Consider the following 16,049-nt stretch of genomic DNA (forward strand, 5'->3'; position numbering starts at 1 on the left):
ACGTGTGGAATGATGTGTGGAATGAGGTGTGGAATGATGTGTCAATGATGTGCGGAATGATGTGTGGAATGATGTGTGGAATGATGTGTGGAATGAGTTGTGGAATAAGGTGTGGAATGATGTGTGGAATGTTATGTGAAATGAGGTATGGACTGATGTGAGGAATGATGTGTGTTGGAATGATGTGTGGAATGTTGTGGAATGATGTGTGGAATGATGTTTGGAATGATTTGTGGAATGAGTTGTGGAATGAGGTGTGGAATGATGTGTGGAATGTTATGTGGAATGAGGTATGGACTGATGTGATCAATGATGTGTGGAATGATGTGTGGAATGTTGTGAAATGATGTGTGGAATGGTGTGTGGAATGATGTGTCGAATGATGTGTCGAATGATATCTGGAATGATGTGTGGAATGATGTGCGGAATGATGTGCCGAATGCGTTCTGGAATTATGTGTGGAATGATGTGTCGAATGATATCTGTAATGATGTGTGGAATGTTACGTGGAATGATGTTTGGAATGATGTGTGGAATGATGTGTGGAATGATGTGTGGAATGAAATGTGGAATGCGGTATGGACTGATGTGTGGAATGATGTGTGGAATGATGTGTGGAATGATGTGTGGTATGAAGTGTGGAATGATGTGAGGAATGATGTGTGAAAAGATGTGTGGAATGATGTTTGGAATGATGTGTGGAATGAGTTGTGGATTGAAGTGTGGAATGAAGTGTGAAGGAGTTGTGGAATGAGGTGTGGAATGATGTGTGGAATGAGTTGTGCAATGAGGTGTGGAATGATGTGTGGAATGAGTTGTGGAATGATGTGGTTGATGATGTACGTAATGATGTTTGGAATGATGTGTGGAATGAGGTGCGGACTGTGGTTTGGAATGGTGTGTGGAAAGATGTGTGCAATGATGTGTGGAATGCTGTGTGGAATGATGTGTGGAATGATGTATGGAATGACGTGCGGAATGATGTGTAAAATGAGGTGTGGAATGATGTGTGGAATGATGTGTGGAATGAGGTGTGGAATGATGTGTGGAATGATGTGTGGAATGATGTGTGGAATGATGTGTGGAATGATGTGTGGAATTATATGTGGAATGATGTATAGAATGATGTGTGGAATGATGTGTGGAATGATGCGTGGAATTAAGTGTGGAATGCGGTATGGACTGATGTGTGGAATGATGTGTGGAATGATGTGTGGAATGATGTGTGGAATGAAGTGTAGAATAATGTGTGGAATGATGTGTTGAATGATGTGTGGAATGATGTGTGGAATGATGTGTAGAATGAGGTGTGGAATGATGTGTGGAATGAGGTGTGGAATGATGTGTGGAATGATGTATGGAATGATGTGTGGAATGATGTGTGGAATGACGTATGTAATGATGTTTGAAATTATGTGTGGAATGAGGTGTGGAATATGGTGTGGAATGATGTGTGGAATGATGTGTGGAATGATGTGTGGAATGACGTGTGGAATGAGTTGTGCAATGAGGTGTGGAATGATGTGTGGAATGAGTTGTGGAATGATGTGTGTAATGACGTACGTAATGATGTTTGGAATGATGTGTGCAATGAGGTGCGGAATGTGGTTTGGAATGGTGTGTGGAAAGATGTGTGGAATGATGTGTGGAATGATTTGTGGAATGATGTGTGGAATGAGTTGTGGAATGAGGTGTGGAATGTTATGGAATGTTGTGGAGAATGAGGTGTGCAATGATGTTTGGAATGATGTGTGGAATAACGTGTGGCATGATGTGTGGATTGATGTGAGGAATGATGTGTGGAATGTTATAGAATGATGCGTGGAATGAGGTGTGGAATGATGCGTGGCATGATTTGTGGAATGATGTGTGGAATGAGTTGTAGAATGAGATGTGGAATGTGTTGGAATGTTGTGTGGAATAAGGTGTGGAATGATGTTTGGAATGATGTGTGGAATAATGTGTGGCATGATGTGTGGATTGATGTGAGGAATGATGTGTGGAATGTTATGGAATGATGCGTGGAATGAGGTGTGGAATGATGCGTGGCATGTTGTGTAGAATGATATGTGGAATGATGTACTGCATGTTGTGTGGAATGATGTATGGAATGATGTTTGGAATGATGTGTGTATTGATGTGTGGAATGATGTGTGGAATGAAGTGTAGAATAATGTGTGGAATGATGTGTTGAATGATGTGAGGAATGATGTGTGGAATGATGTGTAGAATGAGGTGTAGAATGAGGTGTGGAATGATGTGTGGAATGAATTGTGGAATGATGTGTGGAGTGATGTTTGGAATGATGTGTGGAATGATGTGTGGAATGTTGTGTGGAATGACGTATGTAATGATGTTTGAAATTATGTGTGGAATGAGGTTTGGAATATGGTGTGGAATGATGTGTGGAATGATGTGTGGAATGATGTTTGGATAGTTGTGGAATGATGTTTGGAATGATGTATGGAATGATGTGTGGAATGAGTTGTGGAATGAGGTGTGGAATGATGTGTGGAATGTTATGTGGAATGAGTTATGGACTGATGTGAGGAGTGATGTGTGGAATGATGTGTGGAATGTTGTTGAATGATGTGTGGAATGATGTGTGGAATGATGTGTGGAATGATGTGTGGAATGATGTGTCGAATGATATCTGGAATGATGTGTGGAATGATGTGCGGAATGATGTGTCGAATACTTTCTGGAATTATGTGTGGAATGATGTATCGAATGTTATCTGGAATGATGTGTGGAATGTTACGTGGAATGATGTTTGGAATATTGTGTGGAATGATGTGTGGAATGATGTGTGGAATGAGGTGTGGAATGCGGTATGGACTGATGTGTGGAATGATGTGTGGAATGATCTGTGGAATGATGTGTAGAATGACGTGTGGAATGATGTGTGGAATGAAGTGTGGAATAATGTGTGGAACGATGTGTGGAATGATGTGTGGAATGATGTGTGGAATAAGTTGTGGAATGATGTGTATAATGATGTGTGGAATGATGTGTGGAATGATGTATGTAATGATGTTTGGAATTATGTGTGCAATGAGGTGTGGTATATGGTGTGGAATGATGTGTGGAATGATGTGTGGAATGAGGTGTGGAATGCGGTATGGACTGATGTGTGGAATGATGTGTGGAATGATCTGTGGAATGATGTGTAGAATGATGTGTGGAATGATGTGTGGAATGAAGTGTGGAATGATGTGTGGAAAGATGTGTGGAATGATGTGTGGAATGACGTGTGGAATAAGTTGTGGAATGATGTGTATAATGATGTGTGGAATGATGTGTGGAATGATAAATGTAATGATGTATGGAATTATGTGTGCAATGAGGTGTGGTATATGGTGTGGAATGATGTGTGGAATGATGTGTTGAATGAGGTGTGGAATGAGGTGTGGAATTAGTTGTGGAATCATGTGTGGAATGATGTGTAGAATGTCGTGTGGTATGACGTGTGGAATGATGTTTGGAATGATGCGTAGAATGATGCGTGGAATGATATGTGGAATGAGGTGTGGAATGAGATGTGGAACGAGGTGTGGAATGAGGTGTGGAATGATGTGTGAAATGCCGTGTGGAATGATGTGTGGAATGATTTGTGGAATGATGTGTGGAATGAGGTTTGGAATAATGTGTAGAATGAGGTTTGGATTGAGGTGCGGAATTACATGTGGAATGAAGTGTAGAATGATTTGTGGCATGATATGTTGAATGATGTGTGGAATGATGTGTGAAATGAGTTGTGGAATGAGGTTTGGAATGATGTGTGGAATGAGTTTTGGAATGATGTGTGGAATGATTTGTGGAATGATGTGTGGAATGTTGTGTGGAATGACGTGTGGAATGATGTTTCGAATGATGCGTGGAATGATATGTGGAATGAGGTGTGGAATGAGGTTGGAATGAGATGTGGAATGAGGTGTGGAATGAAGTGTGGAATGATGTGTGAACTGCCGTGTGGAATGAGGTGTGGAATGATGTGTGGAATGATGTGTGAAATGCCGTGTGGATTGATTTGGGAATGAGGTGTGGAATGATGTGTGGAATGATTTGTGGAATGAGATGTGGAATGATGTGTGGAATGATAGCAGAATGAGGAGTGGATGATATTTGGAATGTTGTGTGGAATGATGTTCAAATGATGTGTGAAATGAAGTGTGGAATGACGTGTGGAATGATGTGTGAAATGATGTGTGCAATGATGTGCGGAATAATGTGTGGAATGATGTGTGGAATTACGTGTGGAATGTTGTCTGGAATGATGTGTGGAATGAGGTGTGGAATGAGGTGTGGAATGATTTGTGGAATGAGATGTGGAATGAGGTGTGTAATGATATTTGGAATGCTGTGTGGAATGATGTGTGGAATGAGGCGTGGATTGATGTGTGGAATGATGTGTGCAATAATGTGTGGCACGCTGTGTGGAATGATGTGTGGAATGATGTGTGGAATGATGTATGGAATGGTGTGTGGAATGATGTGTGGAATGATGTCTGGAATGATGTATGGAATGACGAGTGGATTGAAATGTGCAATGGTGTATGGAATGCTGTGTGGAATGATACGTGGAATGACTTGTGGAATGCTGTGTGGAAAGATGTGTGGAATGATGTGTGGAACGAGGTGTGGAATGAGGTGTGGAATGACGTACGGAATGATGTGTGGAATGAAATGTGGAATGATGCGTGGAGTGATATGTGGAATGATGAGTGGAATGATGTATTGAATGATGTGTGGAATGATGTATGGAACGATGTATGGAACGAGGCTTGGAATGAGGTGTGGAATGATGTTTGGAATGATGTGTGACATGATGTGTGGATTGATGTGAGGAATGATGTGTGGAATGATATGTGGAATGATGTATTAAATGATTTGTGGATTGATCTGTGGAATGATGTTTGGAATGATGTGTGGATTGATGTGTGTAATGATGTGTGGAATGTTATGGAATGATGTGTGGAATGAGGTATGGAATTATGTGTCAAAGATATGTGGAATGGTGTTTGGAATGGTGTGTGGAATGATGTGTGGAATGATGTGTGGAATAATGTGTGGAATGACGTGTGGAATGATGTGTGTAATAATGTGTGGAATGTTATGGAATGATGTGTGGAATGAGGTGTGTAATGATGTGTCAATAATGTGTGGAATGATGAGTGAAATGATGTGTGGAATGATGTGTGAAATGATGTGTGGAATGATGTGTGGAATGAGGTGTGGAATGAGGTATGGACTGACGTGTGGAATGATTTGAGGAATGAGATGTGGAATGAGGAGTGGAATGATGTGTGGGATGATGTGTGGAATGATGTGGAATGATGTCTGGAATGATATGTGCAATGATGTGTGGAATGAGTTGTGTAATGTAGTGTGGAATGTTGTGTGGAATGATGTTTTGAATGATGTGTGGAATGATGTGTGGAATGATGTGTGGAATGATGTGTGGAATGATGTGTGGAATGATGTATGGAATGACGAGTGGATTGAAATGTGGAATGGTGTATGGAATGCTGTGTGGAATGATACGTGGAATGACTTGTGGAATGTTGTGTGGAAAGATGTGTGGAATGATGTGTGGAACGAGGTGTGGAATGAGGTGTGGAATGACGTGCGGAATGATGTGTGGAATGAAATGTGGAATTATGCGTGGAATGATATGTGGAATGATGTGTGGAATGATGTATTGAATGATGTGTGGAATGATGTATGGAACGAGTTATGGAACGAGGTTTGGAATGAGGTGTGGAATGATGTTTGGAATGATGTGTGGCATGATGTGTGGATTGATGTGAGGAATGATGTGTGGAATGATGTGTGGATTGCTGTGTGTAATGATGTGTGGAATGTTATGGAATGATGTGTGTAATGATATTATGTAGAATGATGTGCAGAATGAAGTTGTATAGAATGATGTGTAGAATGATGTGTAGAATGATGTGTAGAATGACGTTTAGAATGATGTTGTGTCGAATGATGTGCAGAATGATGTGTAGAGTGAAGTTGTGTAGAAAGATGTGTCGAATGATGTGTAGAATGACGAGGAGAATGATGTGTGGAATGATGTGTAGAATGATGTGCAGAGTGATGTGTAGAATTATGTGTAGAATGATGGTTAGATTGATGTTGTGTCGAATGTTGTGTAGAATGATATGTAGAATGGTGTGTAGAATAAAGTGTAGAATGCTGTGTCGAATGCTGTATAGAATGACGTTCTGTAGAATGACGTGTAGAATGACGTGTAGAATGATGCGTAGAATGATTTGTAAAATGATGTGTAGAATGATGTTATGTAGAATGATGTGTAGAATGATATGCATAATGATGTGTAGAATGATATTGTGTAGAATGATGTGCAGAATGAAGTTGTATAGAATGATGTGTAGAATGATGTGTAGAATGATGTGTAGAATGATGTATAGAATGATGTGTAGAATGATGTGTAGAATCATGTTATGTAGAATGATGTGTAGAATGATATGCATAATGATGTGTAGAATGATATTGTGTAGAATGATGTGCAGAAAAAAAGTTGTATAGAATGATGTGTAGAATGATGCGTAGAATGATGTTGTTTAGAATGTTGTGTCGAATGATGTGTGGAATGATGTGAGAATGATGTGGATAAAGATGTTGTGTAGAATGATGTGTCGAATGATGTTTAGAATGATGTGCAGAATGATGTGTAGAATGATGTGGAAATGATGTTGTTAGAATGATGTGTAGAATGATGTTTAGAATGATGTGTAGAATGATGTGAAGAATAATGTGTAGAATGATGTATAGAGTGATGTTGTGTCGAATGATGCTTCGAATGATGTGTAGAATGATGTGTAGAGTGATGTTTAGAATGATGTTGTGCAGAATGATGTGTCGAATGAAGTGTGGAATGATGTTGTGTAGAATGATGTGAAGAATGATGTGTAGAATGATATTGTGTAGAAGCTTGTGTAAAATTATGTGAGAATGATATGTAGTTTGATGTTGTGTGGAATGAAGTGTAGAATGATGTGTAGAATGATGTGTCTAATGAGGTGTCGAATAATGTTGTGTAGAATGATGTGCAGAATGATGTGTAGAATTATGTGCAGAATGATATGTGGAATGATGTGTAAAATGATGTGTTGAATGATGTGTCGAATGATGTTGTTTCGAAGGATGTGCAGAATGATGTGTATAATGATGTGTAGAATGATGTGTAGAATGGTGTGTATAATGATGTGCAGAATAACGTGTAGAATGATGTGCAGAATGATGTGTCGAATTATGTTGCGTAGAATGATGTGTAGAATGAAGTTGTGCAGAATGATGTGTAGAATGATGTGTAAAATGATGTTGTTTAGAATGATATGTAAAATGATGTGTAGAATAATGTGTAGAAAGATGTGTAGAATGATGTGAAAATGATGTGTAAATTGATGTTGTGTAGAATGATGTGTAGAATGATGTGTCGAGTGATGTGCAGAATGATGTGTAGAATGATGTGCAGTGTGATGTTGTGTCGAATGATGCGCAGAATGCTGTGTTGAATGATGCGTAGAATGATGTTGTGTAGAATGATGTGCAGACCGACGTGTAGAATGACCTGTAGAATGAGGTTGTGTAGAATGATGTCTCGAATGATGTGTAGAATGATGTGTCGAGTGATGTGCAGAATGATGTGTAGAATGATGTGTAGTGCGATGTTGTGTCGAATGATGTGCAGAATGCTATGTAGAATTATGTGTCGAATGGTGTGTAGAATAATGTGTAGAATGATCTGTAGAATGCTGTGTAGAATGATGTTGTGTAGAATGACGTGTAGAATGATGTGTAGAATGATGTGTTGAATGATGTGTAGAATGATGTGCAGAATGATGGGTCGAATAATGTTGTGTATAATAATGTGCAGAATGAGGTTGTGCAGAATGATGTGTAGAATCATGTGTCGAATGGTGTTGTTTAGAATAATGTGTGGAATGATTTGTAGAATGATGTGTAAAATGATGTGTAGAATGATGTGTAGAATGATGTTGTGTAGTATAATGTATAGATTCTACAACATCATTCCACACATCATTCTCCACATCATTCTACACATCAATCTACATGTCATTCTGCACATCATTCTTTCTTTCCATCATTCTACACATCATACTACACATCACTATACACATCATTCTACAAATCATTGATTCGTAACATTATTCCACACATCATTCTAAACATCATTCTGCTCATCATTCATTTTACAAATCTTTCGGCACATCATTCTACACATCATTCTACACATCATTCTACACATCATTCTGCACATGATTCGAATCATATTTCTACACATCATTCTCCACGTCATTCTACACATCATTAATTTTACAAATCTTTCGACATATCATTCAACACCTCATTCTACACATCATTCATTCTACACGTCATTCTACACTTCATTCTACACATCATTCTGCACATCATTCTGCACATCCTTCTGCACGTCATTCTGCACATCATTCTGCACATCATTCTACACATCATTCTACAAATCATTCATTCGACACACCATTCTACATATCATTCTACACATCACTCATCACTTCATTCTGCACATCATGTAATCATCTTTCATTCTGCACGTCATTCTACACATCATTCCAAACATCAATCTACACATCATTCATTCTACACATCATTCTACACATCACTCCGCACATCATTCACTCTCCACATCATTCTACACATCATTCTACACATCATTCTACACATCACTGGACACATCATTCTACACATAATTGATTCTTAACATCATTCAACACGTCATTCTATACATCTTTCTACACATCAATCGACACATAATTCTACACATCATTCGACACATCATTCTAAACATCATTCTACACATCATTCTACACATCTTTCATGCTGCACGTCATTCTACACATCATTCTACACATCATTCCACACATAATTCTACAAATCATACTACACATCATTATACTCATCATTCTTCACATTATTCAATCTGCACATCATTCTACTTAGCATTCTACACGTCATTCTAAACATCAGTCATTCGACACATCATATTATACATCATTCATTCTACACATTATTCTACACATCATTGTTAACATCATTCTGCACGTCAGTCTACAAATCATTTTACAAATCAATCATTCTACACATCTTTCTACACGTCAGTCTACACATCATTCTGCAAATCATTCATTCTACACAGCTTTCGACACATCATTCATTCTAAACATCATTCCAAACATCATTCTACGCATCATTCTACATGTCATTTTACACATCATTCATTCTGCACATCATTCTGCACATCATGAAGCAAATCATTCTGCACATCATTCTACACATCATCCGATACATCATTCCACACATCATTCTACACATCATCATTCTACACATTATTCGAAACATCATTCTACACATCATTATACTCATCATTCTACACATCATTCATTCTGCTCAGCATTCTACACATCATTCTACACATCATTCGACATGTCAATCTAAACACCAATCTATACAGTATTCATTCTGCATATCATTCTACACGTCATGCTACACATCGTTCTACACATCATTCTACACATCATTGATTCTGCAAATAATTTTATGCATCATTCTACATATCATCATTCTACAAATCGTTATACACATCATGCTGCACATCATTCTACACAGCAATCGACACATCGTTCTACATATCATTCTACACATCATTGATTTTGCAAATGATTCTACACATCATTCTACACATCATTCTACACATCATTCTACATATCATTCTACGCATCTTTCTACACATCAATCTACACATCATTCTACACGTCATTCGACACATCATTCATTCTACTCATCATTCTGCACATAAGTCTAAACATCATTCTACACATCATTATACTCATCATTCTACTCATCATTCATTCTACACATTGTTCCACACATCATTCTGCACATCATTCTCCACATCATTCTCCGCATCATTGTGCACTTCAATCTACACGTCATTCCACACATCATTCATTCTACACATCGTTCTCCACACCATTCTACACGTCACTATAAACATCATTCTACACATCACTGATTCTTAACATCATTCTACACATCTTTCTACACATCAATCTACACATTATTCTGCACATCATTCGACACATCATTCTAACATCATTCTGCACATCATTCTACACATCCTTTATGCTGAACGTCATTCTACACATCATTCTACACGTCAATCATTCGACACATCAATCTACACAATATTCTACACATCATCATTCTACACATCATTCTATACATCATTCTACGCATCATTCTTCACATCAATCTACACATCATTCTTCACATCATTCTTCACATCGTTCTACACATCATTCTACTCATAATTGTACACTTCATTGCACACTTCATTATACTCATCATTCTACACTTCATTCATTCTTCACATCATTCTACACATCATCATTCGACACATCATTCTACACTTCATTCTAGGATTCATTCTGCACATTATTATAATCATTATTCTGCACATCACTTATTCTACACATTATTCTACACATCATTCTGCACTTCATTCTACACATTATTATACACCTCATTCTCCTTGTCGTTCTGCACATCATTCGACAATTTATTCTACACATCAATCATTCCATACATCGTTCTACACATCATTCTGCACATGATTCTACACATAATTCTACACATCATTCTACACATCATTCATTTTACAAATCTTTCGAAACATCATTCTACACATCGTTCTACACATCATTCATTCCAAACATCATTCTACACATCATTCTACACATCATTCTAAACATCATTCATTCCACACGTCATTCTTCACATCGTTCTACACATCAATCTACACATCATTCTGCACATGATTCTACACATAATTCTACACATCATTCTATACGTCATTCCACACATCATTCATTTTACAAATCTTTCGACACATCATTCAACACTACATTCTACACATCGTTCTGCACATCATTCATTCTAAACCTAATTCTTGACATCATTCTACACATCATTCTACACATCATTCTACACATGTTTGATTCTACACGTCATTCTACACTTCATTCTACACATCATTCTCCACATAAGTCTGCACATCCTTCTGCACGTCATTCTACACATCATTCTACTCCTCATTCCACACATAATTCTACACATCATACTACACATCATTATACTCATCATTCTACACATTATTCAATCTGCACATCATTCTACTTAGCATTCTACACATCATTCTACACATCAGTCATTCGACACATCATATTATACATCATTCATTCTACACATTATTCTACACATCATTTTTAACATCATTCTGCACGTCAGTCTACAAATCATTTTACAAATCATTCATTCTACACATCTTTCTACACGTCAGTCTACACATCATTCTGCAAATCATTCATTCTACACAGCTTTCGACACATCATTCATTCTAAACATCATTCCAAACATCATTCTACGCATCATTCTACATGTCATTTTACACATCATTCATTCTGCACATCATTCTGCACATCATTAAGCAAATCATTCTGCACATCATTCTACACATCATTCGATACATCATTCCACACATCATTCTACACATCATCATTCTGCACATTATTCGAAACATCATTCTACACATCATGATACTCATCATTCTACACATCATTCATTCTGCTCATCATTCTACACATCATTCTACACATCATTCGACATGTCAATCTAAATATCAATCTATACAGTATTCATTCTGCACATCATTCTACACGTCATGCTACACATCGTTCTACACATCATTCTACACATCATTGATTCTGCAAATAATTTTATGCATCATTCTACATATCATCATTCTACAAATCGTTATACACATCATGCTACACATCATTCTACAAAGCATTTGACACATCATTCTACATATCATTCTACACATTATTATAATCATTATTGTGCACATCACTCATTCAACGCATCATTCTACACATCATTCTGCACATCATGCATTCGACACATCATTCTGCACATCATTCTACACATCATTCCACACATCATTCATTCGACACACCATTCTACATATCATTCTACACATCATTCATCACATCATTCTGCACATCATGTAATCATCTTTCATTCTGCACGTCATTCTACACATCATTCTACACAACATCCATTCTACACATCATTCTGCACATCATTCTACACATCATTCTACACATTATTATAATCATTATTCTGCACATCACTCATTCAACGCATCATTCTACACATCATTCTGCACATCATGCTTTCGACACATCATTCTGCACATCATTCTACACATCATTCTACACATCATTCATTCAACGCATCATTCTACACATCATTCTGCACATCATGCATTCGACACATCATTCTACACATCATTCGACACAACATTCTACACATCATTCTGCACATAATTCTACACATCATTTTACACGTAATTCTGCATATCCTTTTACACGTCATTCTACACATCATTCTACACATCATTCTATGCATCATTCTGCACATCATTAGACACATCTTTCATGCTGCACGTCATTCTACACATTATTCTACAGATCATTCATTCTACAGATCATTCTACACATCATTCATTCTACACATCATTCTACACATCATCCTACACATCATTCGACACATCATTCGACACACCATTCTACGCATCATTCTACACATCTATCATTCTACACATCATTATACACTTCATTATACATATCATTCTACACATCATTCTACTCATCATTCTACACATCCTTCGACACATCATTCTACACATCATTCTACACATCATTCTACACATCAAGCATTCTACTAATCAATCTACACATCATGCTATATTTCATTTTACACATCATACATTCCACACATCATTCTCCACGTCATTCTACACATCATTCTACACATCATTCTACACGTTAATCTACACGTCATTCTGTACATCATTCATTCTACACATCATTCTGCACAACATTCTAAATATCAATAATTCTGCACATAATTCGACACATCATTCTACACATCAATCTACACATCATTCCACACGTCATTCTACACCTCAATCTACACGTCATTCTACACATCATTCATTCAGCACTTCATTCTTCACATCATTCTAAACATCATTCCATACATCATTCTAAACATCATTGATTCTTAACATCATTCTACACATCTTTCTGCACATCAATCTGCACATCATTCTGCAAATCATTCGACACATCATTCTACACGTCATTCTACACATCATTCTACACATCTTTCATGCTGCACGTCATTCTACACATCATTCTACACATCAATCATTCTACACATCATTCTACACATCATTGTACACATCATCATTCTACATATCATTCTACACATCATTCTACGCATCATTCTACACATCAATCTACTCATCATTCTTCGCATAATTCTTCACATCATTCAACACATCATTCTACACATCATTCTACGCATTATTCTACACATCAATCTACTCATCATTGTTCACATAATTCTTCACATCATTCAACACATTATTCTACACATCATTCATTCGACACATGATTCTACACATCATTCTACACATCATTCTGCACGTCATTCCTTCTACACATCAATCTACACATCATTCTACACATCATTATACACATTATTCCACTCATCATTCTACACATCATTCATTCAGCTCATCATTCTACACATCATTCTTCACATGAATCTTCACATCATTCTACACGTCATTCTGCACGTCATTCATTCTTCACGTTTTTCGATACATTATTCTACACAACATTCTACACATCATTCATTCTACACATCATTGTACACATCAAGCATTCTACTAATCAATCTACACATCATGCTATATTTCATTCTACACATCATACATTCCACACATCATTCTCCACATCATTCTACCCATCATTCTACACATCAATCTACACATCATTCGACACATCATTGAATCTACACAGCATTCTGCACGTCATTCTACACATCATTCTACACGTTAATATACATGTCATTCTGTACATCATTCATTCTACACGTTAATATACATGTCATTCTACACATCATTCATTCAGCACATCATTCTTCACATCATTCTTCACATCATTCTTCACATCATTCTACACATCATTCTACACATCATTCTACACATCATTCTACGCATCATTCTACACATCAATCTACTCATCATTCTTCACATAATTCTTCACATCATTCAACACATTATTCTATACATCATTCATTCGGCACATGATTCTGCACATCATTCTACACATCATTCTGCACGTCATTAATTCTACACATCAATCTACACATCATTCTACACATCATCTACACATCATTCTACTCATCATTCTACACATCATTCATTCAGCTCATCATTCTACACATCATTCTTCACATGAATCTTCACATCATTCTACACATCATCAACACATCATTCTACACAACATTCTAAACATCATTCATTCTACACATTATTCTACACAACATTCTACACATCATTCATTCTGCACATCATTCTGCACATCATTCTGCACATCATTCTGCACATCGTTCTATACATCTTTCACTCTACACATTATTCTACACATCATTCTACACATCATTCCACACATCCTTCTGCACATCATTCTACACATGATTCTAAACATCATTCTACGCATCTTTATAAACATCAATCATTCTACACATAATTCTCTACATCATTCTTCACCTAATTCTATAAATCATTCTGCACATCATTCTGCACATCATTCTACTCATCATTCATTCTACACATCATTCTACACATCATTCTACACATCATTCTACACATTATTCTACACATCATTCTGGCCATCATTCATTCTACGCATCATTCTACACATCATTCTACACATCATTCTACACATCATTCTGCACATCATTCATTCCACACATCATTCTCCACATCATTCTACCATCATTCTACACATCAATCTACACATCATTCTACACATCATTGAATCTACACATCGTTCTACACATCATTCTGCACGTCATTCTACACATCATTCTACACGTTAATCTACACGTCATTCTGTACATCATTCATTCTACACATCATTCTGCACAACATTCTTAACATCAATATTTCTGCACATAATTCGACACATCATTCTACACATCAATCTACACATCATGCCACACATCATTCTACACATCAATCTTCACGTCATTCTACACATCATTCATTCAACACATCATTCTTCATATCATTCTAAACATCATTCCATACATCATTCTAAACATCATTGATTCTTAACATCATTCTAAACATCATTGATTCTTAACATCATTCTACACATCTTTCTACACATCAATCTGCACATCATTCTACACATCATTCGACACATCATTCTAAACATCATTCTACACATCATTCTACACATCTTTCATGCTGCACGTCATTCTGCACATCATTCTACACATCAATCATTCTACACATCATTCTACACATCATTGTACACATCTTCATTCCACATATCATTCTACACATCATTCTACGCATCAGTCTGCACATCAATCTACTCATCATTCTTCACATAATTCTTCACATCATTCAACACATTATTCTACACATCATTCATTCGACACATGATTCTACATATCATTCTACACATCATTCTGCACGTCATTCCTTCTACACATCAATCTACACATCATTCTACACATCATCTACACATCACTCGTTCAGCTCATCATTCTACACATCATTCTTCACATCAATCTACACATCATTCTACACATCATCTACACATCATTCTACACGTCATTCTGCACATCATTTATTCTGCACGTTTTTCGATACATTATTCTACACAACATTCTTAACATCATTCATTCTACACATCATTCTGCACATCATTCTGCACGTCATTCTATACATCATTCTAAACATCATTCTACACATGATTCTACACATCCTTCTGCACAACATTCTACACGTCATTCTAAACATCATTCTACAC

The sequence above is a fragment of the Pristiophorus japonicus genome, unplaced genomic scaffold (genome assembly GCF_044704955.1).
Source record: "Pristiophorus japonicus isolate sPriJap1 unplaced genomic scaffold, sPriJap1.hap1 HAP1_SCAFFOLD_35, whole genome shotgun sequence".
NCBI lineage: Eukaryota > Metazoa > Chordata > Chondrichthyes > Pristiophoridae > Pristiophorus > Pristiophorus japonicus.